General features: G+C 40.3%; 1 long non-coding RNA gene across 1 annotated transcript in view; it reads right to left on the reverse strand.

Moving 5' to 3' along the window:
• Nucleotides 1-26,287, reverse strand: part of LOC148152201 (uncharacterized) — a 186,489-nt gene extending 160,202 nt beyond the window's left edge. The window contains exon 1 of the long non-coding RNA XR_015758004.1: nucleotides 26,219-26,287. This is a non-coding gene — a long non-coding RNA (uncharacterized LOC148152201). The remainder of the gene's footprint in view (nucleotides 1-26,218) is intronic.
• Between the last annotated feature and the right edge of the window lie 653 nt (nucleotides 26,288-26,940).

Here is a 26,940-nt window from a genome sequence, read left to right on the forward strand (position 1 = left end):
GATAGGCTTCATTGAAATTCCTTTGATGCAATGCAAATGTTCAATGAAGTCTAGCAGCTCCCTTATGGACCTTATCTGGAAATTAAACAATAAGCAATCTGGAGGCCATGTGGAAGGGCTCGATTACGGGTTAGTAGTCAGCGGGCAGTAAGGTTTGTTTCGAGGCCAGGAATTCTCCTCCTGGTTACAAAACAATCAGTGGCACTGAGGTTTGTTCTGATCCCTGTAAAAACTATTCAGTTTTCAAAAGAATTTTACCTCATAGCTGAAAGGATAAAGTATTGAGATTTAATAATTTAAGACTGTATTATACAAAACAACGTTGTTGTAAGCAACTTACACTTTAAACTGTGATGAGGAGGAGCCAATGTTGCACTGGGGTGAATAAAGTTAAAAATGACACAACAGATATAGTCCAACAGGTTTATTTGACAGTACAAGCTTTCAGAGTGCTGCTTCTTTGTAAGGTAGCTAGTTGGGTAGGTACATAGGACACAGAATTTATAAATGAAAGATCAAAGTGTCATACAACTAATACGATGTATTAGACAAACCTATATCCAGTCCCATTAGCTACCTGACGAAGGAGCAGTGCTTCAAAAACTTGTACTTTCAAATAAGCGTGTTGGACTATAACCTGGTCTGTCATTTTTAACTTTAAAATACAGAACAGATTTTTCCTGATTTCTTTTTAACAAAACTGAAAAATCATCTTTGCACTGTCCCTTATATAGTTGGTTGATTCTGTTGGATTCATGCAGTCCAAATGAAGCTTAGCTTCCTCATCTCCAGCTGATCCCATTGTCCCAGATCCTGGTAGATTGCCTGTGCTGATGAATTCTAAGAATATCTTAGACAATCTTCCCCTCTCAAAGCCATTCCTCACAAAACACAGGACTTTGTATCCAAGTAGAAATGCTAATTAGTTATCCCTTAGGCCCCAGCTCTCTTTAATCTTTGAAATGAATGGATTTTTAAAAAAGTTTAACTATTTCCAAAATGATACTCTCACCAACATTTTGTACTTTGGAAACTGGGACTAGAATCTCATAAGGGTCTGAGTGATGTGGCGATGGAGGGATGTGACGATAAGCCAAGCAAAGTCAATCTCAACATCGGGGTAGCATCTTGTGTCATCCTTTATGTTTTTCACAAGCAGCAAGGCAAGTGTTGGCAAGACTAGGCAATGGAGAGTTATCAATGAAGGGGGATTATTGCTTGTTAAACACCTTTTTGATGCCACAACCAGCCTTACTAATATTCAGCTTCCTATCTTACAAATCACAGCAAACAAGCTGGATCCTGTGATCAATTTAATTCAGGGCATGACCCACAGGCAGTAGCCACATGACTCCTCATCCACACATATTGGAATCCTGCATTTGCCAAACCATTGCAAAAATCATGACATGTCTCCAATAATCTTGTTGGCCAGTTGCAAAGCACAGATTTCCAATGCAGGATGCAACATTGAGCAGCATTGAAACACTGCAGCAGGGACACTTGGTGCAAATGGACATCATCTCTCATTGACCTATCTGACCTGCTACCATAAGGAACCAGTGGACATGCACACCAAGGTCCCCCTGAACCTCAGTGATGCCTACAGTTCATCAGGTATTCCTTTGCTCAAGTGCATCACCTCACACTTACCTGCATTGAATTCCACCAGCTCATTTATATCCTCCAGTAACCTAAGTTAATTCTCCCTACTATTTACCACTTCAGCAATTCTTGCATCAAGAATTAGGGGCGGCACAGTGGCTCAATGGTTTTCACTGCAGCCTCACAGCACCAGGGGCCCAGGTTCGATCCCAGCCTTGGGTGACAGTCTGTGTAGAGTTTGCACATTCTCCCCGTGTCTGCATGGGTTTCCTCCAAGTGCTCTGGTTTCCTCCCACAGCTCAAAGATGTGTAGGTCAGGTGAATCGGCCATGCTAATTGCCCACAGTGTTAGCTGCATTAGTCAAAGCGAAATGGGTCTAGGTGGGTGACTCTTCGGAGAGTCAGTGGGGACTGGTTGGGCCGAAGAGCCTGTTTCCACACTGTAGGGAATCTAATCTAATTATATGAAGTCAAAATGCAGTATATACAGCAAATAAAATTGAACATAAATGGACTGTGATGAAAAAGAAGGAAATCATAGAATCATAGAGTGATGGGACGTACAATTTAGCCATTCATACTTATTCTGGCTCTTTGAACGAGCTACAAATTTATCCCTCTTTCTTGGTCTGTAAATTTCTCCTCTGTAAGTATGTATCGAAATCAAATGTATTTGCATGAATATGCCAATATTCTGCTTCTGACTTTCCTTTATCTCTTTATGAAATGTTTTGCTGTTAACTTTGATTTGGCTTATCTGATTTGTCTTTATATTCCATTTTTGCATATGTCATTAGCTTCTGCCTAAGTCTTTGTTGCCTTAATGGCTCTTGGCTACTGGATTTCCAATTTTATTTGTGACAGACTATCCTAAGTTCAGTAATGTCTATCACCTCAGTTCTTGACTAGGGTGGACATAAACAAGACGACCGAATGGGTTGGGAGGAGATGACATGTTCAAGGATGAGTTAGCTGTGCAGTGTTTGGCAAGAGCAGAATCCAGATAGAATAGTGTCAGTGAGGTGGATCATTAAGAACATAACTTTTCAAAGTTACTATTGAATCTGCCTCCATCACTCATTTAAGAAGTGCATTCCAGATTGTCTCAACTCACAAGGTAAAATAATTTTGCTTCATTTTGTCTCTTTTGCTCACAAATGCTTTTACATTCCTGTCCTTTAGTTATCAATCCTTCTGTTGCTATAAACTCGTTCTTCCTATTTATTTTGTCAAAGCTCTTCATGATTTTGAACACATCTATCAAATACCCCTTTACATAAAGTAACAGATATGTTCAATGTATTTTACATTTGTTCTCAAAAACCACATCTTACATTTATAAAACAAACGTTTTCAAGGTACTTCATAGATCAGATCAAAATCGACACAAGGAGAGATTAAAACCAAAGAGTCGAAATTTGGTTAAAGTAGTAAGCTTTAAGGAGTGTCTTAAAAGATGAAAGGGGAATGGAAAGGCAAAGAGTCTTAGGAAGGGATTTCCAGAGATTAGGTTCAAAATGGCTGAAGGCACAGCTGTCAATACTGGAGGAAAGGAAGCCAAGGATACACAAGAGGCCAGAAATGAGAAGAAAGATGAATTATTGGAGATTTACAATGAACCTGACTGAAAAATATGCCAGTATGAATTTCAAGAGGGGACGGGATTGAGATTATGGTAAAACAGCCTAAAGACACAGGTTGCCTAATCCTTTGTATCTCATAGGCACAAGAATTATACTCCAGTGAATTGTTCGCTCTTTCAGAAAAACTGAGGTTTTGTTTCCTCTCTTTGTTAGACTTGACATACTGGTTAACAGTCTTCCATTTGATTCCTGTTTGTTTTGTTAAAGTGGCTAATGTGCGGCAAACAGAATGTTGGAAGAAGGGAAAGAACCATCAGATTTTATTCCGGCTCAGAATATTTACAGTCCTACACAGTTAACTTAATTAACACACTACCCCTATTATATCTATACCTTATTAAGATTTCTCTTCATTAAATACTCACCATTGGACATGATGTCCTCACTGCCACAATTGTAGTGGTGGAGTGGAATCATGAGTGTCCAGGACCATTATCTTTATTTAGTTAAAGAATGGGCAAAACAAATGATTCCAGAATTTAATAATATTTCAAGATTTCAGACAATAGTGTCAGTAACAGGAAAGTAATTCTGCCAGTTTGATCATAATGTGTGACAAATGTCAGACAGAATTTGTTCTGTTTCTTTCTGTTTTACTGATACAGCAGCAGTACGTGTGATCGATTTACCATTTCAAGCTCATTGCAAAATATATTTTATTTTATAATTTATTTTATATTTCATAAGTATACCATTGATCTTAAATAAAAATACTGATTTTGAATGTTTTTGTCTATATAATGAGCACACTTATCACTGCAGACATTAGATTACTTACAGTGTGGAAACAGGCCCTTCGGCCCAACAAGTCCACACCGACCCGCCGAAGCGCAACCCACCCATACCCCTACCTTTACCCCTTTAACCTATCACTACGGGCAATTTAGCATGGCCAATTCACCTGACCCGCACATCTTTGGACTGTGGGAGGAAACCGGAGCACCCGGAGGAAACCCACGCAGACACGGGGAGAATGTGCAAACTCCACACAGTCAGTCGCCTGAGTCGGGAATTGAACCCGGGTCTACAGACGCTGTGAGGCAGCAGTGCTAACCACTGGGCCACCGTGCCGCCCACATTGATGTGTTGTTATTGAAAGGTAATTTAATATTTAATTAGAAAGGGTTATTAATGTAGTTATTAACCTTTATACATTAGAAATTGAACTGATAGAGGACATACCATGTGATCATTTTTGTGTCCTAATAATTATAATGATATTCACAAGCAAACAGCTCTTATTAAAAAGAAGATGGGTTAATATGAAAATTAAGTTTTAATTTTGGCTTTGAATCATTTGTTTCAGTTGAGATTGTAACTAGGTAAAGGCTTGGCAATGTTGCTGAGGGCACAGAGAAAGATCAAAGATTATGGCTTCAGCTTTCTCAATGAATAATTATGTGGGCAGATGAGGAAGGAGGAAAAATTTCCCTTCTTTTTGATACCACTATTAGTCAATCGTAAAACAATTCTTTGCACATGCATACAGTATGTGGTTAACTAGGTCAAAATGTGGTTAACTAAGTCAAAATGAAGAATTCTCTTGAGTAGAAGAAAGAAGAATTTTATTAACCGCGAATCTTGAAAAATAATCAAAATGTGAAATTTAATACAGGTAATAAGTGTAAAACTTAGGTGGGATAGGGTGTCCAGTACAGACAGGAAGGTAAAGACAATTGCAGTTTAAAGTTCATCGTGTCCTTGAGTTGTGAAAGTGGCCTGAGTCCTGTCCATTTAGCTGTGATCTTGTTTCTTCAGAAGTGGTGAAGTGTGCAGACATCTTTGAGCTATCAGTTAAATGTTGCCTTTTCAAGTTCCTCTTTTTATCGGGTTCTGATTATAAAGTTGAGAGAGAGAAAGAGAGATATAGAGAGGGAGAGAGAGAGAGAGACCGGGCCTTGCTGTGTCTTTGCCTTTATCTTTAAAGTTTAATTGACTCTCTGCTTTGTTGTTCAAAGTGGTTGTTGATATAAGTCCATTTGCATATTCCTCAAGCTTCTATATTGTCTTTCCAAGTTGACAGTTGCAAATAACCCTTTCTTGCCCGATATGCAACGAGTGACACAGAATGATTTAAATTTTCTTGACACTGAGTCAGTTATCTGGTTCAGTTTTTAGGTGACATGGCAATCATAATTTACCCTTTTTTGATTACTCCGTACAGGGGTTTCCTGGCCTTGCCTGAATTTGGGGCCATAAGCTCACAGCAACCACTTTAGGGGAGATAATGGCCCAGTGGTATTATTGCTGAACCAATAACCCAGAAGCTTAGTAAATGTTCTGGGGACCCAGGAACAAAACAATACATAGTTCTTTCAAAGTACCTTCACAAATAGACAGGGTGGTGAAGGAGTTGTTTAGCACGCTTGCCACCATTGCTCAGAGCATTGAGTATAGGAGTTAAGATATTATGTGGCACTGAACGGGACATGGGTGAGGCTGGATTTGGAGTACTGTGTACAGTTCTGGTTGACCTTCCATAGGAAGGATGTTATTAAATTGGAAAGGGTGCAGAAAAGATTTACAAGGATATCACCAGGACTGGAGAGGTTGAGTTATAAGGAGAAGCTGAATAGGCTGGGATATTTTTCCCTGAAGCACAGAAGGTTGAAGGGTGATTTTACAGAAGTTTATAAAATCATGAGAGGTATAGGTAAGGTGAATAACAAAGGAATTTTCCCAAGGATAGAGGAATTCAAAACTAGAGTGCGTTGGTTTAAGGTAAGAGGAGGAGAGATTTAAAAGGGACCCGAAAGAAAACGTTTTCACATAGAAGGTGGTACGTGAATGGAATGAACTGCCAGAGGAAATGTTAGAGGCAGGTACAGTTACAACATTTAAAAGACATTTGGATAGGCACACGAATAGGAAAAGTTTGAGGGATACAGGCCAAACATAGGCAAGTGGGACTAGTTTAGTTTAGAAAACTGGTAAGCATATGGATTGGACCAAAGAGTGCTGTGTGACTGTATGCTTCTATACATCTCACCTCACCTGGTCTAGCAGCACAATGGAATACAGTCACGGGGAGATCTCTTGGCAGTCCCCAATATTGACTCCGGACCCAATGAAGTCTCACGGCTTCAAGTTAAAAACAAAAATAGAAATTGCTGGAAAAGCTCAGCAGGTCTGGCAGCATCAGGTTCTGAGGAAGGGTCACTGGACCCAAAACATTGATTATAAATTCTCTCCATAGATGCTGCCAGACCTGTTGAGTTTTTCCAGCAACTTCTATTTTTGTCTCTGATTTACAACATCTGCAGTTTTTTTTGTTATTATTTGTATCAGGTAAGCATAGGCAAGGAAACCTCTGAGTAATTACCATGGACTGTCCTCCCTCAGCTGATGAATCAGTACTCCTCCATTTTGAACAACACTTAGTGGAAGCACTGAGGATGGCAAGAACACAAAATGTACTCTGGATGGGGATTTTATTGTCTACTACCAAGAGTGACTCAGCAGCAGCACTATTGACTGAGCTGGTCGGGTGCTAAAGGACATAGCTGCTGGACTGAGTCTGCAGTGGGTGATGAGGGAACCAACAAGAGGGAAATTGCATTTGACCTCATCCTTACGAATCTGCCAGCTGCAGATGTATCAATCCATGATGGTATTGGTAAGAGAGACCACCGCACAGTCTTTGCAGAGATAAAGCCCTGCCTTCACATTGAGAATACCCTCTGTTGTGCTGTGTGGCACTATCACTGTGCGAAATGGGACACACTTTGAACAGATCAGGCAACTCAAGGGAATCCATGAGGTGCTGTGGGCCATCAACAGCAGCAGAATTTCAAACTGCAAAATCATGGCTTGGCATATCCCTGATGCAACCATTACCATCAAGCCAGGGGATCAACTCTGGTTCAGTGGAGAGTACAGGAGGGCATGCCAAGAGTAGCACCAGGCACACCTGAAAATGAGATATCAACCTGGTGAAGCTACTAAACAGGACAACTTGCATGTTAAATAGCACAGCAAGCAGGTGATAATCAACTAAGTGATTCCATAACCAGTGGATCAGATCGAAGTTCTGCAGTCCTGCCACATCCAGATTGAATGGTAATGGAGAAGGAAACAATCACTGGAGGAGGAGGCTCCACAAATATCCCCATCCTCAATGATGGGAGAGCCCAGCACATCAGTGCAAATGATGAGACTGAAGCTTTTGCAGCAATCTTCAGCCAGAAGTTCTGAGTGGATGATCCATCTTGGCCACCTCCACTGGTCCTCAGCATCACAGATACCGGTCTTCAATCAATTTGATTTACTCCATGTGCTATCAAGAAATGGTTGGAGGCATTGGATACTGTAAAGTCTATGGGGCCTGAAAGAGTTCTGGCATTATTTCTGAAGACTTGTGATCTAGAACTTGCTGTTCCCCTAGAATAGTTACAACACTGGCATCTATCCAACAAGGTGGAAAACTGCTGAGGGTTGTCCTGGATACAAAAATCAGAACAAATCCAAAAGGCCAATAACAGCCCCATCTGTGTACTCTTGATCATCAGGAAAGTGATGGAAGGTGTCATCAACAGTGCTATCAAATAGCACCTGTTCAGCGATAACCTGCTCAGTGACACCCAGTTGGGTTCCGCCATGGCCACTCAACTCCTGACCTCATTATAGCCTTGGTTCAAACATGGACAAAAAAGCTGAATTCCAGAAGTGGGGTGAGTGTGACAGCCGTTGACATCAAGCTAGCATTTGACCGGGTGTAGCATCAAGGAGCCTTTGCAAGACAGGGCATTGGCGACAAACTCTCTGTTGGCTGGAGTCATACCTGGCAGATAGGAAGATTGTTGTAGTTGTTCAAGGTCAGGCATCTAGGTGCCAGGATATCTCTGCAGGAGTTCCTCAGAGTAGTGTCCTAGGCCAAACCATCCTCAGCAGCTTTAACAATAACCGTTCCTCCCTCACAAACTGTGAAGTGGGTATGTTCGTCGATGATTGCACAACATTCAATACCATTCACAACTCCTCAGATACTGAAGTTCATGTTCAAATGCAACAGAATCTGGACAATATCCAGGCTTAGGCTGACATGTAACAATCATGCCACCCAAATGTCAGGCAGTGACCATCTACAAGAAGAGACAATCTAACCTTTGACATTCAATGACACTGCCATCACTGAATCCCCCACTGTAAACATCCTGGGGATTATCTTTGACCAAAAATTCAACTAGATTTGCCACATAAACACAGTGTTGAAAAATGTGGTGCTGGAAAAACACAGCAGGCCAGGCAGCATCCGAGGAGCAGGAGAATCGACGTTTCAGGCTATAAGGTTAGGGGCTAGGAATACTGCAGTGAGTAATTCATCTCCTGACTCCCTAAAGCCTGTCCACCATCTACAAGGCATAAATTAGGAGTGAGGTGGGTACCCTCTTGACTGGATGTGTGCAATTCCAACAACACTCAAGCATGACACCAGCCAAGATAAAGCAGCCCACTTGATTGGGACTACATTCACAATCATCTACTTGCTCCACCACCAAAACTCAGTAGCAGCAGTACGTACAATTTACAAGATACACTGCAAAACTTCACCAGAGATCCTTAGACAACACCTTCAAGACTCACAACTACTTCCATCTAGAAAGACAAAGACAGCAGATACATGGGAACATCATCGCTTTCAAGTTTGCCTCCAAGCCACTCACCATCCTGTCTTGGAAACACATCGCTGTTCCTTCACTGTCACTGGGTCAAAATCCTGGAATTCCCTCCTTCGGAGCACTTCCTCCCTCACAGCACATGGACTGCAGCAGCTCAAGAAGGCAGTTCACTGCCACCTTCTCAACAGTAGCTAGGGACAGGCAATAAATGCCAATGACACCCATGACCTACAAATGAATACTTTAAAAAAAAAAATTAGGTCCATATTTCACCGTTATTTTTTTTAAAATCACATGTCTTTTATGGCCGCAGATATTAAAAATCAGATGATGGAAGTTGTAAACAATAATCTCTGTTTATTAATGCCATAATGATAATAGAAGGAGATTTTATCTTGTCCAAAACTGGCAGTCAGGCATACAGGCATGGAGGCAATTGAGAACTGGTCATGAGAAAGATACCACATTGTTTCTGTAGTAATTCTGCTGATACCAGATTTGTTTTTATATATTGCAAAGCTGTCAGTACAAATGCTGCATTGCTAATAATGCCAGGTTAGCCGTGGTGAATGTATTGATGTTGCATTATTTACATTGTAGAGCTGCTGATAGAGACATCAGTGCTCTAATATTTATATTGCAATGCAGATACTGGAAGAGGGGCAGCCAACAAACGATAACACAAATATCGCTGAGAAGTTTATGTTTAGTGTCATGTTATTTGACAATAACAAAGTCTGAAATATTTATATAATCAGCCAATTTATCATGTTACTGGTTGTTTTTACACCCTGTCCTCACCAACTTCCATATTGTTACATTCTATTTACAGCAGAGAGAAACAAACAAGCCGTTTTGGTCTGCTCTGCCCAGTCCAGTGTTTATGCTTAACAAGAGCCTCCTTTCATCCTTCTTCATCTCATCCTATCAAAATATTCATTGATTCCTTTTTTCCCACATGTCTTTATCCAGCGTTTCTTTAAACACATCTGTGCTGTTCTGCTTAAATATCATGATAGTGTTCGATACTTGAACACATCTGATTAACAATATTAATATAGTTCCATGTCAGGCTAGTATGTGGCTTTGGCAGTAACTTGCAGGTAGTGGTCATCTGCTGACCTTGTCTTTCAGGATGGTAGAGGTAATGGATTTGGAAGACACTGCCTTCAGAGCTTGGGTGAGTTGCTGCAATGCATCTTATAAATGATATGTACTGCTGACATTGTACGTTGGTGTCTAAGGGTGTGAATGTTGAATGTGTTGATGGGGTGCCAATAAAGTGCACTGCTTTGTCCAAGATGGTACCAAACATCTTGAATGCTGTTGGAGCTGCACCCATCCAAAAAAAAATGAAGCATATTCCAACACACTCCTGACTTAATGTCAGCAAGGTCTACACGGCAAAAAAGGACCATTTGGTCCACTGATTCTGTATTGTTCAAAATTAACAACCTAACTATTCCAATCTTACTTTCCAGCACTTTGGCCCATAGTCTTGTATGCCCTGGCATCGCAAGTACACATCTAACATTTCCAACATCTAAATATTTCTTAAATATTATGAGGAGGTTTACCTCTAGAACCCTTGCAGACAGTGAGTTCCAGATTCCCACCACTCTTTGGAGTAAAAAAAATGTTTTTCCTCACATCCCATTTAATCCTGCAGGCTTTACCTTAAATCTATGCTCCCTGGTCATTGAACCCTCCATGAATGACAGAGGTCACTTCCTATCCAGCCAATCTACTTCCTTGCTTACCTGAAAGAGAGAAGGATCTGGTGAGGACTCAGAGCTGCACACCGCCCCTCCTCCTCCCCCTTTCATTGACACTGCCTGCTTGAGTCAATAGTCGGAAGCTCCACTTTACAACAAGTGGTCAAGATTTTACTGGCTGGAAATCACAAACTAAAATTTAATAAAGATCTCTCTCCTGTAGGAAGGATATTGTGAAACTTAAAAGGGTTCAGAAAAGATTTACAAGGATGTTGCAAGTGTTGGAGGATTTGAGTAATAGACTAGGGCTGTTTTCCCTGCAGTGTCAGAAGCTGAGAGGTGACCTTACAGAAGTTTATAAAATCATGAGGGGCATGGATAGTATAAGTAGACAAGGTATTTTTCCTACAGTGGGGAAGTAGATTTAAGATGAGGGGGAAAGACTTAAAAGGCACCTAAGGGGCAGCTTTTCCATGCAGCGTGTAAGGAGTGAACTGTCAGAGGTAGTGGTGGAGGCTGGTACAATTGCAACATTTAAAAAGCATCTGGATGGGTATATGAATAGGAAGGGTTTAGAGGATATGGGCGAAGTGCTGGCAAATGGGACTAGATTAATTTAGGATATCTGGTCTTCATGGACAAGTTGGACCGAAGGTCTGTTTCAGTGTTGTACATCTCTATGACTCTATGACATATTCTAATGAGTAGAAATCACAGTTAAAGATATCCAAGCAGCTGCATCACTGTATTTTCTGCATTCCAAAGCAATTAAAATGGAGACATTAAAATGCAAAGTCAGCATGATTGAGTTGGACTGAAGGGTCTGTTTCCGTGCTGGGTAGAACAGGGACAGGAATGGTTCGTGCAGGTTCTGGGATTTAGATATTTCAGTCAGAACAGAGAAAATGGTAAAAGGGGGGTGGTGCGGCATTGGGCAGTATTACTGTGGCAGAAAGGATGTTTGAAGATTCATCTATTGAGGTTGAATGACTGAGATTAGAAACAGGAAAGGAGAGGTCATCCTGTTGGGGGTTTTCTATAGGCCCCCGAATAGTTCCAGAGATGTAGAGGATAGGATAGCAAAGATGATCCTCGATGGGAGTGAGAGTGACACAGTAGTTGTTATGGGGAACTTTAACTTTCCAAATATTGGCTGGGAATACTATAGTTCAAGTACTTTAGATGGGTCAGTTTTTGTCCAATGTGTGCAGGAGGGTTCCCTGACACAGTATGGAAGGGAAAAAGGGGCAAGGCCACATTGGATTTGATACTGGGTAATGAACCTGGCCAGGTGTTAGATTTGGAGGTGGGTGATAGTGACTACAATTCAGTTATGTTTACTTTAGTGGTGGAAAGGGATAGGTATATATTGCAGGGCAAGAGTTATAGCTGGGGGAAAGGCAATTACGATGTAATTATGCAAGATTTAGGATGCATAGAATGGGGAAGAAACTACAGGGGATGGGCACAATTGAAATGTGGAGCTTATTCAAGGAATAGCTACTGAGGGTCCTTGATAAGTATGTACCAGTCAGGCAGGGAGGAAGTTGTCGAGCGCGGGAGCCGCGGTTTACTAAGGAAGTGAATCTCTTGTCAAGAGGAAGAAGAAGGCTTATGTTAGAATGAGACTTGATGGCTCAGTTAGGGAGCTTGAGAGTTACAAGTTAGCCAAGAAAGACATAAAGAGTGAGCTAAGAAGAGCCAGGAGGGGACCTGACAAGTCGTTGGCAGATAGGATCAAGGAAAACCCTCAGGTATCAGGAATAAAAGAATGAATAGAGTAAGATTAGGGTCAATCAAGGACAGTAGTGGGAAGTTGTACTTGGAGTCAGAGGAGATGGGGAAGTGTTAAATGGATACGTTTCGTCAATATTCACACCAGAAAAAGATAATGTTGTCGAGGAGAATATTGAGATACAGGCTACTAGACTTGATGGAATTGAGGTGCATAAGGAGGAGGTGCTAGCAATTCTGGAAAATGTAAAAATAGTTAAGTCCCCTGGGCAGGATGGGATTTACCCTAGGATTCTCTGGGAAGCCAGGCTTTGGCTTTGATCTTTAGGTCGTCATTGTCTACAGGAATAGTGCTAGAAATCTAGAGGATAGCAAATGTTGTTCCTTGATCAAGAAGGGGAGTAGAGACAACCCTGGAAATTACAGGGTTTCCTCCCACAGTCCAAAGATGTGCAGGTCAGGTGAATTGGCCATGCTAAATTGCCCGTAGTGTTAGGTAAAGGGGTAAATGTAGGGGAATGGGTGGGTTGCGCTTCGGCGGGTCGGTGTGGACCTTGTTGGGCCGAAGGGCCTGTTTCCACACTGTAAGTAATCTAATCTACAGACCTGTGAGCCTTAGTTTGGTTGTGAGTAAAGTGTTGGAAAGGGTTATAGGAGACAGGATTTATAATCATCTAGAAAGAAATAAGTTGATTAGGGATGGTCAACACAGTTGTGTGAAGGGTAGATCATGCCTCACAAACTTTACTGAGTTCTGTGAGGAGGTGACCAAATAGGTGACCAAATAGGTGGATTACCAAATAGGTAAAGCAGTTCATGTAGTATATATGGATTTCAGTAAGGCATTTGATAAGGTTCCCCATGGTAGGCTATGGCACAAACTACAGAGGCATGGGATTGAGGGTGATTTAGTGCTTTGGATCAGAAATTGGCTAGCTGAACAAAGAGAGAGGGTGGTAGTTGACAGGAAATATTCATCATGGAGTTCAGTTACTAGAGGGGTATCGCAAGGATCTGTTTTGGGTCCACTGTTGTTTGTCATTTTTATAAATGATGTAGATGAGAGCAAAGAAGGATGGGTAAGTAAATTTGTGGATGAAACTAAGATCGGTAGAGTTGTGGACAGTGACGAAGGATGTTGTAGGTTACAGAGAGACATAAATAAGCTGCAGAGCTGGGCTGAGAGGTGGCAAATAGAGTTTAATGTGGAAAAGTGTGAGATAATTCACTTTGGAAGGAGTAGCAGGAATGCAGAGTACTGGGCTAATGGTAAGATTCTTGGTAGTGAGGGATTGAGTTTCAGAACCACGAGACCATGCTGCAGCTGTACAAAACTCTGGTGCGTATAGTTCTGGTCATCGCATTATAGGAAGGATGTGAAAGCTTTTGAAAGGATTCAGAGATTTACTAGGATGTTGCCCGGTATGGAGGGAAGGTCTTACGAGGAAAGGCTGAGGGACTTGAAGCTGTTTTCGTTTGAGAGAAGAAGTTTGAGAGGTGACTTAATTGAGACATATAAGACAATCAGAGGGTCAGATAGGTTGGACAGTGAGAGTGTTTTTCCTTGGATGGAAATGAGACTTTGGCTGTGAAAATAATTTATTGTAATTGTGTAAGACAGACAGCTGGAATCCACAATGGCAAATTGTGACAAGATAGCTCAATCTTTGTGTGGTTAAGCATCTGTTTTTTCTTGAGACCAGCACAGCAACTGTGATATTAAAGAAGCAACTCTCTCTCTACAGTTAATTTGCAAGGTTTGAACCCTGTCTGTTGCTATTCATTAGCCATATGCTGCAGAGAGAGCCACCTTTTAAACACTTGAACTCAGCTGCTGTCTCCACGAGAACAGATAAATCACTCCTCCACACCTACAACCTGCTTTAATCATGAACCTACAAGGACCACCAAGTTTAACCTGACATCAGCCCAAGTTATCAGCTTTCAAGAGCTGTATACCTTTACATTTAGGGCCTTTAAATTGCCTAACCTATTGCTCCAATTATGGAATCTGTTTGGATGTGCTGGTGACTTTGTAGTTTTTGGTTTGTGAAAGTTGATTGAAAATGGAAGTTTTTGCTCTTGAGGTCAAGAAATTCCTTATTTGCTATTGAGCAATATTCTCCCTACTTTCTTACTAATGGCCAAAGTGTCAGTAACTGGGGAGATTCAGCCCCGTGGGAGAGAATGCAGGTCCACCCTGAACATAGTCTTGATTTTGCTTCGATGTAAGAGTGATCACTTTGTTCATGGAGAATGTTACATGTGAAGGTGGATGTGAGACCACATTTCTCATGGTCTGGATGGACATTTCCAGTGTCCATGTAGGGTGTGCTTTACCCTCTGAAAACTCCTCCAGGTCCTTATTCATCTTCCTTTGAACATTCAACACCTGCACCTTCCATACAACCCCTGGAGCTCATTACCAGCCTGAGGTTCAGTGCCTGCCTGGTCTCCCACATTACTCCATATGAGAGTGACCTGGACGGCCGGTGCCACTGACTCCAACAGCTTGCCCACTGCATTTGTGATGCTTGAACCAGCTTGTGCTGCAATATCTACTGAAGCATTCAAATCCACCGAGTATCTGAGCTTGCATAAGGTACAGCGCATGGATGGGATGGGCCACTGTGAGGTCCTTGTTCTTCCTCTGAGTCCTTCAGGTTTGTGGCTGCCAGACACAATGACTGACCTGTTGAAGAGACCAAATAGATGTGTAGCATTCAACATTGCTGATGAACACTGAGAAAAGTCACCATATCTTTAACAGATGCATCCCAAAAATCAGACCATATTGAGAGAAGGTTTCTCAGATGCCCAATAATCCTGGCATGAATTCTGGCCTCTTGCCCAACTGATCTGCTTCCCTCTTCACTGACTAGATCCAGGATGTCCTCCTCCCTCTTCATCAGCACTGCCAGGTTTGTCACTCACCTACCAATCCTTTTCTTCTTGGGCATTGTTGGCCCTCTTCTCCGGCAAAGACCGCAAAATACCAATGAGTTCCATAAGACCATTAGACATAGGAGCAGAACTAGGCCATTCAGCCCATCAAGTCTGCTCTAACATTCAATGAGTTCACAGCTGATCTGATAATCCTCAACTCCACTAACATAACTTTTCCCACAACTTTTGCTTCCCTCATTGATTAAAAATCTTTTACATTATTTAACTACTTAATGAGCAGCCTCAACAGTCCTTTGAATACATTAGTATTCCACAAATTCTCTTCCCTCTGAGAGAAAAAAAGTCCACCTCACCTCTGTCTTAAATGTGCTACCACTTATTCTGAGATTATGTCATCTGGTGCTAGTCTCTCCCCCAAGGGAAAGTAACCTTTCTATATCCCAATAAGTACAGGACTAACCTACTCAGCGTCTCACCATAAAACAGTTCCTCCTATCTAGTGTCAGCCTAGTCAATTCCCTGCATTGTCTCCAATGCCAGTACTGTATATCTTTCCTTAAATAAGGGGACCAAAACAGTTCACAGTATTCCAGCTGAAGTCTGACTAGTGCCTTGCATAGTTTTAGCAATAACTTCATACTTTTATACTCAATTTTCTTTCAAATAAAGCCTTACATTCCATTGGCATGGAGTTCCATCTTCAGAAGGATCAAGCTCTTTTGTTGTTTCCCATAAGCTTCAGTACTTGTGAGAAACAGAACTCACTCACAAATCAGCCTGCGACAAAGCCTTGGAAACAAGAACAATTTATTATGGCCTTGCAAGTACTGGACGCCTCTGCAATCAAGCAAAAATGCGCGCGAAAACAAAGCATGTAAGCATTCTTATTCAGTTTGCAAGTTGTGGAATCACACCTCCCTTTTCCCATCCTATCATAAGCCGATTACCTCACTTTTGTTTTCTCTAGTTATTTTCTTATCTGGTCATCCTGCTGTCCTTGTATGTCTGCATTCTTTGTTCCTTGTTTGTTACAGCTTGTTCTTTTATCCAGTTTCTCTTATTATACTATAAGTTTTATTGAGAAATGCCCCTACTGCTTCTTTTGTGGTCAACTACAACACTTTAAAGTTATTTCTTAGTTTAAAACTATATCTTAAACAAAAACCTCTATATTCGTTAAAATCTTAGCCTTAAGTATGGTGCAAGAATTCCGTGACCGTTTGTGTAATGTTCCCCTTCCCCTCCCCCACCTGCAGAAACTACATTTATAACCTCCCACATACTCTACCCCTGTGCATCGTAGGAACCCTCCCTTACCTTCCCAGCCTATGATGCAGCCCTGGAAAGCCAGGCAGTATGTTAAGGCTCCTTGAGTTAGCAATCTGGCCAAGCGGGCTCCAATCAGCCATTCTCCTGACTAACACTTCGCACTCACAATGTATGCATACCCTCTCATCGGGTGCGCCCATTTTGAGATTTGGTTTTCCAATCATCCTTGCAGCATGGAGAAGGTTGTTCCCCTTTATGTGGTTCTGTAGTCAGGTCCTATAGCTATTGCCTCTCTAAGCCAGGTTTTCCCCAGTGGGAGGAGAACCTCCTGCCATTCAGTCACAAGCTGGAGGAAGGTATGTAGGGAGACATCATGAAATTGCACAGCAGCCCATGATATTTCCCCAGTCATTACTCTAGTCGTATATGATATTATCCAGAAGTGGTGAACCTACAGAAATAAATAACTGTGGTGTGCACCTCAGATTCAATGCTTTAATGTTCTCCAAACAGCTAATTCCACCATCTGTATATTATCTTGCTACCAATCAACCTTACCATTGCCAACCTTTCTATATGATCCATGCACCCAAATCATCATAAGAACATAGAACATGAGGAGGCCTTTCAGGCTGTTGAGCCTGCCCTGCCATTCAAAGCAATCATGACTGATCAAACACATCTTCACTCATCCCATCTCTTAACTCGGTATACCGCTTGTAATCAGAAATCTATAAATCTCCGTTAGACATATTCAAAGACAAAGCTTTCACAGCCTTTCCGAATCTACAGAATATTGGAACATAATCAACAATGCATTGATTCTCTCTATAGCTACCTCCTTCAACACTGAGATGTAAACCATCAGGTCATAGAGTCACAGAGTCATAGAGATGTACAGCATGGAAACAGACCCTTCGGTCCAACCCGTCCATGCCGACCAGATATCCCAACCCAATCTAGTCCCACCTGCCAGCACCCGGCCTGTATCCCTCCAAACCCTTCCTATTCATATACCCATCCAAATACCTCTTAAATGTTGCAATTGTACCAGCCTCCATCACTTCCTCTGGCAGCTCATTCCATACACGTACCACCCTCTGCGTGAAATAGTTGCCCCTTAGATCTCTTTTATATCTTTCCCCTCTCACCCTAAACCTATGCCCTCTAGTTCTGGACTCCCTGACCCCAGGGAAAAGATTTTGCTTATTTACCCTATCTATGCTCCTCATAATTTTGTAAACCTCTATAAGGCCACCCCTCAGCCTCCCACGCTCCAGGGAAAACAGCCCCAGCCTGTTCAGCCTCTCCCTATAGCTCAAATCCTCCAATCCTGGCAACATCCTTGTAAATCTTGGTCCTGAGGAATTATCAATTTTCAGCCCCTATTAACCTCTCCACTACCATCGTCGTACTACTGCTAATTTCCTTCAACTCCTCATTCTCCTTAGAAACTTGGATCTTTACTTCTGGGAGATTTTTTGTATCGTTCTCAGTAAAAACAGACACAGATAATAAATTAGCCTCATTGCCATTTTTCTATTCCACATTGAGAATTCTCCTGACTGCCTGTAATGAACCCTCATTCGTTTAGTCAAACATTTCCTTTTCACATACCTATGGAAGCCTTTAGAGTCCATTTTTCAGATTTTTGCTGGTTTGCACATTATATTCTTTCCTAATCAGTATCTTGGTCATCCTTTGTTGGATTGTGATTTTGAGAATTACTCTTATTTCTGACAGTGTTATAGGCCTTTTGCTTGAAATTTTATACAATCCTAAGCCATGGTTAGGCTGAGAGTTTTAAAGATTTTGCACCTTGATTGCCGTAAAACATTAAATAGCTCTTGAAAGACAATCCATTGCTTGTGTACAATTATGCTTTTGAATGTATTTTCCCAGCCTGCCATCCTGTAACTTATTTGTTGCACTTTATGAACCGCCTATGAAAATGTAACAATCTCCTAAATGTAACAAATTTCTCAGAAGAGAAAAAAGAAAATAGTCTCTTAAACACAAACTGGGAGAAAGTGAGGACTACAGAGGCTGAAGATCAGAGTCAAAAGTGTGGTGCTGGAAAAGCACAGCAGGTCAGGCAACATCTGAGAAATAGGAAAATCGATGTTTCGGGCATAAGCCCTTCATTAGGACTGAAACTTGTGGGAGCTTCAAGCCTCATTCCTGATAAAGGGCTTATGCCCGAAACATCGATTCTCCTACAACTTGGATGCTGCCTGACCTGCTGTGCTTTTCCAGCACCACACTCTCGACTCTTAAACACAAACTGCTATCTTTCCCTCTAAAGATTAAAAATATTGACTCTTGCTCTGAAAACTTTATTTCTTGCAATAAAAGTTAATTAAAGCACCTCTGCCCCAAATTCCTATATTAATCCAACTCGCTGTTTCTGTGTCACCCTGGCGAAGTTACCCTCACTCTGACCGTAGGCTTCGTATAATCAACAGTTTTGTAGTTCTCTACATGGTACTCCACAGAGATACATCTCCCTCTGACTTGGCAGCATCCACTTCCTCACCCAAAACTAACCTCTCAATCTTTAATTGTAGTTCCACCAGAATTAGTGCATAGAATGTTACAGGACTCTAGGGAAATCTTGTAAGATTTACAACAAATTCATTAGAATGAGTTCTGCTGTTAAAGTGCTGCAAATAGTTACAAATACAAACAAATTCTTTAAAGTGTTCCTGCAATTAGCCTCCAGCCCTTAAGATATTAATCATATTGCTGCCAAAAGATAATTTTATCCCATTTTAGCAGTAATCCCTGGCTAAGTCAGAAACTCATCCTGTTTGCTTTCATTTAGCCACAGAGAAAAAGACATCCTTGACTTTGTCAAGAGACCTGAGGCATTTATAAAGAGTTTTATGAGGATTATATTTTTGACAATTATTAAATATGAGCTATGAAGTCTTCCACAATAGTTGATGTCCCTTTGAACATTGATTTTTTAACCTTTAAAAGATAAGACTTGTCAAATTTCCTTTTGTATTCAAAGCAAATTCTTGCTTCTATGGAACTGGTTGCTGACATTCTAAGTCATGGTCAGCAAACAAGATAATCGTCCAAAATTTATATTTTGAAAACACTATGTTTTCTGAAGCAAATGAAGAAGAAGCAATTATCCCACTTCAGCTTCATAACTTCAATGTATAATAACCAAAGCTGTTCATATAATCGTTGTTTGCAAAGTGGAGTCTATCCTAAGTTTTATTGGCAAATATGAAATCGCCAATTAAAGCAATATACTGTTGGATACTGGGAATCTAAAATTTAAAAAAAGCAAAATTCTGGAGAAACTCAGCAGATCTGGCAGCATTTGTGGAGAGACAACAGTGTTAATGTTTCAAGTTCCATGACTCCCATTCTAGAGAAGAGTTATGGGACTCAAAGCATTTACTCTATTTCTGTCAAAACAGATGTGGCCTGACCTGTTGAGTTTCTCCAGTCCCTTCCTAAAAATCACCACGAGTTTTGGAAAAACAAGTTTTGTGAAGTAAAAATATACTGGCAATGTTGCTTAGGGATGATTACTGAAAGATTTTTGAAATTAATTGAAGATAGCTAATTGGGAGAATTTCCTGTGTCTGACAGTGTTCCTGCTACACTGCATGTTACATGGCTATGCAGCCTTCTGTAAGATACTGTGTAAGTTTTTTTTCTGTAGCAAGTACTGCTCCAGTGGATAGCCCTTGTGCAAATTATTTGAAGTTCCATTTGTTGAAGAAACTCTTCCCAGATCAAAATTTTATACAGAATATAGGAGGTTTCCTGACATCTCAATATTTCCCAGTAACATTGTTAGAGGAGCTGTACTGTCTCTGAGTCTTTTACATACCACTCTAGCTTAAGCAATGCAGCTCAAAGGTCTATTTTCTGCATGTTAATATTTTAAGAAAATTACATAAGCTTTATTAATACAGATTCGAAATGTAGCCATTGCTTTAATGGAGGAAATATGGCAGTTTGCAAATACAAACAGTAACGTGATAATGACTGAATATTATTTGTTCATATGATGTCAGTAGAAGAATAGGTATTGGACAAGACACAGAGGAGAGCTTTATTGCTTTCCTTTGGGATAGTGTCATTAGAATTCTTTACGCCTACCTGATCCACATTATTACATAACTCAGCATGTAGCATGCCCACAGTAGTGAGCTGCAGTATCTGTCTAGATTATGTCCTTAAACCTCTGTATTGAGCCATGAATTCTCATCCCTTGACTTAGAGGTGAATATATTCTCACTGGGTAATGGCTGATGGTGAGAAGAATGAATTGATGCCTATATTGATTAATAACTAAATCATTAATGCAAATTTTCAGAAACAGTAACTAGGATTTTCTATTTGGGAGGTAAAGTATGGGTGATTAGGGATGATCTGGTTTCCCTTCTTTATTTAGCCACCCGCATTCCTTTCCTTGTGAATATTTTTCTTCCAGACCCAAGTGGACTTATGTTTCAAAATAAAATAATTTACCAGGTTTTCTTGAGTTAAGAGTGAGTTAAATGCAATAAGAATTCATAACACAACACATAAACATAAATTAGAAATAAAAGATGAATCCAAAAATTAAAAGCTAAAACAAAAAACAGACTGATTTCTGACTTGTTCATGAAGAGTGGATAGTTAGACATTCTGAGTGTATAATTGGAAGTTGCTGCTAATGTTGTCATTGATAATTGAGCAGTCTGCATCCTGATCCTTAGTTTCACGGATTGTTTGAGATTCTGAAGTTCTGATTCCTTTCAATCATAATTAAATTCCAGCATTCAGGGTGAGAGAGAGAGAGAGAGTCTTTTTGTTGTCCTGTTTTCCTTTTGGCTGGCTGCTAGCTAGCTGACCTCTCACATTCAGTGAGCAAGGGAGCATCTTTGTTCACAACGCAAGAGTATGTCAGTGATTGTTAATTGATTATGACCTTCACAGCATGCTAATGTTTGAACTCAGGCTTTTGAAAAAAAGGAACATTCAATCCCACTAGCACCCTACAGTAGAGCTGAAACTGGTTTATTAACTTTTGTCCTTGTATACTCTACGCAGGAAAAACACGAAATGTGCCTGAAGTTTTGGGCATAATCCACAGTAAATTATTAGCCCTTCATTACATTTGTAATCACAAGAGCTCAGTGTCCAGTCTGTATTGCTTTGCCTCTTTCCTCTTATGAATGACTGTTCTTTCAAGTTCACTTTGCATCCATAGGTGTGATATTCTGTCTGTCTGTCTGTCTCTTTCCCTTTCTCTCTCTCTCCAAGCAGCCATAAAATTTACATTTGCAGTCATTGTTGGCTGTATCACTCTTTAGGAAATTTTAGAAATATGTTTTAAAAATGTACATAGTATTTCTGAGTTCTGTTCCATCTTCATGACTCTGGAACAGTCCCCACACATTGGAGAATAGCATCTCTATTTCGGAAGGCAGGCAGAGAGAAAACTGAAAATTATAGAGCAGTAATCCTAATATTGGTAGTGGGGAAAATGCTAGAGTGTATAAACGAAGCAACGGATAAGCATTTGGAAAATAGGGGCAGAATCAGACAGAGTCAGCATGGATATATGCTTGACAAATCTACTGAAATTCTTCGAGGACGTAAAATTCTTCAAGTACAAATAGGGAGCTCCAGCTACTGCTGCTATTCTCTAGTATGTCATTAATCTCCTGCTGAGCTTTGGCCAGCTTTTTTGGATGTAGCTGATAATGATGTTGCCTTATAAGATAGGCTTCCCCCATGTCCACAACATGTAGAGCTAGGGTGATGCCGCCTGGCTTGTCTCACCATAGCCATTAATGCATTGAGCAGTCTCATTAAGTCTGCTCACTGCTCTGCCTCTTATTGAGTGAATAAGGAGTCTAAGCTTGCCAGTATGCTTTTATTGGTTATCTAGGTAATAGGGGCTTCAAAGTCCCTCATGTCTCCCTCCAATTCATCACCACTGATATATTCATTCTCAAAGGATTTGCTTAATTGCGCAATCTGAGATCTGAATCAAACAATTCACTTTCCCAAGCTTCTTTGCTACTCTATCGGCTTTTTAAAGGTTTACCTGGTGCTGGCAGGAGCATGAAGCTGCAGTGTCCTGATTGAAAGGTTCAGGCTGTGGTATTTTGTTAGCTTTTTGCTTCATCACTACTTGAGGAATTTTCAAGTATCTTGGGCCACCTCACAGGCTCATGAGTGTCACTCTCAGAACTTTGCTATGTGGAGACTCGGAGGCATGGACACTTTCTCCTTCTGTTCTAAAAGTCTGTCTCAAAACCATGAGTAGTTGAGGTGGCACAGTGGCTCAGTGGTTATCACTGTTACTTCATAGCGCCAAGGACTGAGGTTCAATTCCAGCCTTGCGCGACTGTCTGTGTGGGTTTCCTCCGGGTGCTCCAGTTTCCTCCCACAGTCCAAAGATGTGCAGGTTAGATGAATTGGTCATGGAAAATGCAGAGTTGTAGGAATGGAGTGGGTCTGGGTGGGGTGCTCTTTGGAGGGTCAGTTTGGAGTTGATAGGTTGAATGACTTGAATGGGTTGAATCTGCTTTAAACATATCCCAGAGTCAGCCATGATTGAATGGTGGAGCAGACTTGATGGGCTGAATGGCCTAATTTCGGCTCCTATGTCTTATGCTCTAACTGAGAATCATTGTTTGAAAATAAGGGGTCACTCATTTAAGGGAGAGATAAGGAGAATTTTTTTTTCTCGTGGAGGACCATGCATCTTTGGAACTCTCTTCCTCAAAGGGTGGCGGAAGCAGAATCCTTGGGTATGTTTAAAGCAGAGGTAATTAGACTCTTCATTAGCATGGGGATGAAAGGTTATTGGAGGCATGGGAATATGGAGTAATCAGATCAGAAATAATCATATTGAATCATGGGCAGAGTGGCCTAGCCCTACTCATAGTTCATAAGTTCATTAGCAAATATATTCTGATTGCTTTCTAGTAACAACCCTATTGGTGCAAGTGTATATAGATCTCAGGAGAAGGTAGAATAATGCTTGCCTGTGTTCTTCCCTCATCCACTGATTCAGTATTATGAGACAATCTTGCCACGCACATATAAATTTGCGACTGAGCAGAAACCAATAAACAAATAGCTACAAGGATTTTAATACCATTTTAAATCAGTGCCTTCAAGAAGACGAAAAAAGAAAGTTGGAGAGCATCCAACCTATTAGCAATTTAGGATTTAAAATGCAATTCACATTTTTCTCATCAATAGTAAATACAGCATTTATTCTATAGAAAAAAGGTATTGGGTATATAAGAATGTGAGAACTGTAAGAGAATCATTTTATTGTGCTACAGAACATTAATGCGCACTGCTTTCAGGGGCCTGAGCTAGATGAAGGATTGTAAGAATTCTCCATTAGGTTTCTCAATACTCAAGCAGAGGAATTATTGTACACCAGAGGTCACGTTTTCCAATTTAGAAGAAATATTATGTTGCTTTTTTGAAGCTTTTTCCCAGAAAAAGAACACCAGCGCTGTTTGTTTTATGGCTCCCTTGAGCAAAATCCCATGTCAAAAAGGAAAAGGAAGTCAGAAACACACATCTGGCCTAATGGTGGCAATTGTTTTAAGTACGTGTGTAGCTGTGTTGGTTGATGTCAAAGGGCAGAGGTCCTGCCTTAATGGTGTCAAAGGGCATGAGTCATAAAGCAGTTGACCTCTGGATAAAATTGCATAGAAACAGTGGGGATTTCTCAACTTTGAGTTATTGCATTTCTAGTGTTTCCAACAGTAATGTTCATGCATTGGTGTGGAATGTGAAAGTTCATTTGGGAAGCCTGTTGGTAACAAAAAACAAATTATTGCAGCAATTGTATTTCATTAAAAAGCATGCCCTATGTTGTATGTAACAAAGGAAAGTTTAAAGCTTCATTGTCTGCATTCCAATCATTTAAAGTCTGTAAATGCTAAGTTCCCACCAGAGTGACTGCTTCAGTGTTTGACACTGTAAGGGAAAAAGTTCATCTCATCAATCACCAGACACTTGCAGGAAATATAAAGAATTGCATATGAAAAAGTCTTTTGCTGCTTCATAGTCGGGAACGATATATACAGGGTTCACTGTTTTGCTCGTTAGAAATAAACAAATGCCAAATTTTAAAGAGAGTCTCACCATCAGTGCAGCCTTCATTAAATAAAACCCATTACACAGCAGTATGATTAAAGGAATCCTCGAGGCTGCACTTTTAAACATCAATAAACTAGACTTACTGCTAAATGCAAAAGATGCTGTGAAGTTTGACATATCTTAAAACTCTACAGCTGTGAGCAGAAAGGTTTTACTGTGATCTGTCCAAGTGTACATTTGCCTGTAGGCCAAATCTAAGTTCCTCTTGTATGTTGGCCGATTTTAACCTGTACAATTTAACTATTGAAAATCGAGACAAAATTTCGGAGCTATATTTATCCATTAGACTTTAAGAACTCAGTATTTAATATAGATGTTGACAGCTTGCATATCTATAGAAAACTTAAGACTTAAAAAGTTGAAGATACATGCAAAGATGTGTACGTCCACCATGCTGTGTGTTAACTTAATGATATTGCAATGACGGCGTTGTTGAGGCTTTCCCCTGTCTGGTTGATGTTCAATAACTAAAACCTAAAAAATAGAATTTTAATAAAAGCCTCATTCTCATGAGCAAGGCTGTAGGCCAATTCACATCCAACAAGCTGCACTGAAAGACTGCTCACATTTTGGTCACTATGGCAGATGAGACAACTCATAACATTCTAAATCAAACAACTCACAACCTTTCCCTTCCTAACCATACTGTGGATGTACCTGTACAACATGGACAGCAATGTATCAATAACTGGGCTCAGCACCACCTTCTCAAGGGTAGTTTGAAATGTTTGTCTAGCCATAAGTCCTACTTCATGTGAAAGAAGGGAAACAAATTAAAAAGTCAATACATCCCATCACCCAATATTAAAGAATATTTTTGAAAATGCTACGATCTGGATCTACATCTTTGCCAAAAACCAGTTTCTTTGGGTCATACTCTAACAATGTACCAACCTTACCTGAAATCTGTCAATTAATTTTTAAAACATGTTTACAAACTGAGGTAAAAGAAGCTAATGTATTACAGTAGAGATAATAGTACTGTTTGGAAGTACACTTAACAAGAAAAGTAACCCACTAAAGACATTTTTAAAAATGGGCAAAATAATCCAAAAACACAGCATTCCTTATTACAGAAGCTAAAAATCAATATCTCCCACTGAAGGACAATCAGAAAATAATAAAACTATTCAGCATCTGTCAATATCGTTAATTAGATTGTTTGACTAAATTTTATGGTAAAAAATTCTATTATCTTAACAATATTAAGAGATCCTGTTGCACCTTGGATAGTGTCTTTAGCTATGAGCCAAAGCTCCAGGACTTGATGGTCATGGAAGGTTTGAGCATATAGTGGCCAAATGGATTGATTATCAATCTATGAATTCTTCCAGTGCAAATGGCATGTGCAGTAGAGTTTCCTGGTTAATGTATGCATGATGTGGTTTGCCATCCCTCAAGCTCTAGCCTCTAGCAACAAGATTGTGACCTGTTGCTGGTAAAACTAGCAATCAAAACAAACATAAGCATGCTCCTTTTCTACATCATATTTCACTGACATGGGAAACCTTTGAGTCTAATGTTGAGAAATTTCCAGACTGTGCAAGCATAACAAGTAAGTGGAAAAATCATGTACCTAGAATGGAGGAATGCAGTTGCATGTGGAAATGTTATTCAATCCCAGAGCAGCTAACCTGGGATGAAGCTGAACTTCCTGTTTATTTTCTTTTGCTTGGAACTAAAAAAAAATGACAGTGGTAAGCAAATTGCCATTCCCACTCTCTTACTGAGACAAACTTTTCTCTTCTCTCTGTTCATTGTTCCATACTGCAGGTACCTGTTTTAATCCTGCACTTCCTCAATATTTAAAAAAAAAGTTTTATCAATTATTTATCTAATGCTTCCTTAAATATCATGATTGCCTTCACTTCAGTAAGTGTAGTAATGCATTCTGTATTCTATTACCTTTTAGTTCTAAATGGGAAGCTATTTACTGTCAGCATTGATTCCGAGTTTATGCCACTGTGTTCCTGATACCATTTGGTATACTCTTTTATTAGTTACCCTCTCAGATTGTGAATACTTCCCTTTTATTCCTTCCTTAGCTTTGTAATCATCTCTAAAGATTTATGTGATACATTGATTATTAGTATGTTAGTCAAGAACAATGCGAGTGTAATGTTTAAGAACAACTACTCCAAATATCAATCACAGTAAACTCCAGTGAAGCAGGATCTGAGCTCAATCAGTATGCAGAGAGACTGACCTTACTGGTCCTTCCAGGGACCTTGTAATGTCAGACCATTGTAATAACTAAGCCAGTAATTCCCTTTTCACCCTACTCCCGGCACCTTTCTA

The sequence above is a fragment of the Chiloscyllium plagiosum genome, unplaced genomic scaffold, assembly GCF_037043375.1.
Source record: "Chiloscyllium plagiosum isolate Xiang-an unplaced genomic scaffold, Cpla_swu_hap1 HiC_scaffold_1, whole genome shotgun sequence".
Lineage (NCBI taxonomy): Eukaryota > Metazoa > Chordata > Chondrichthyes > Orectolobiformes > Hemiscylliidae > Chiloscyllium > Chiloscyllium plagiosum.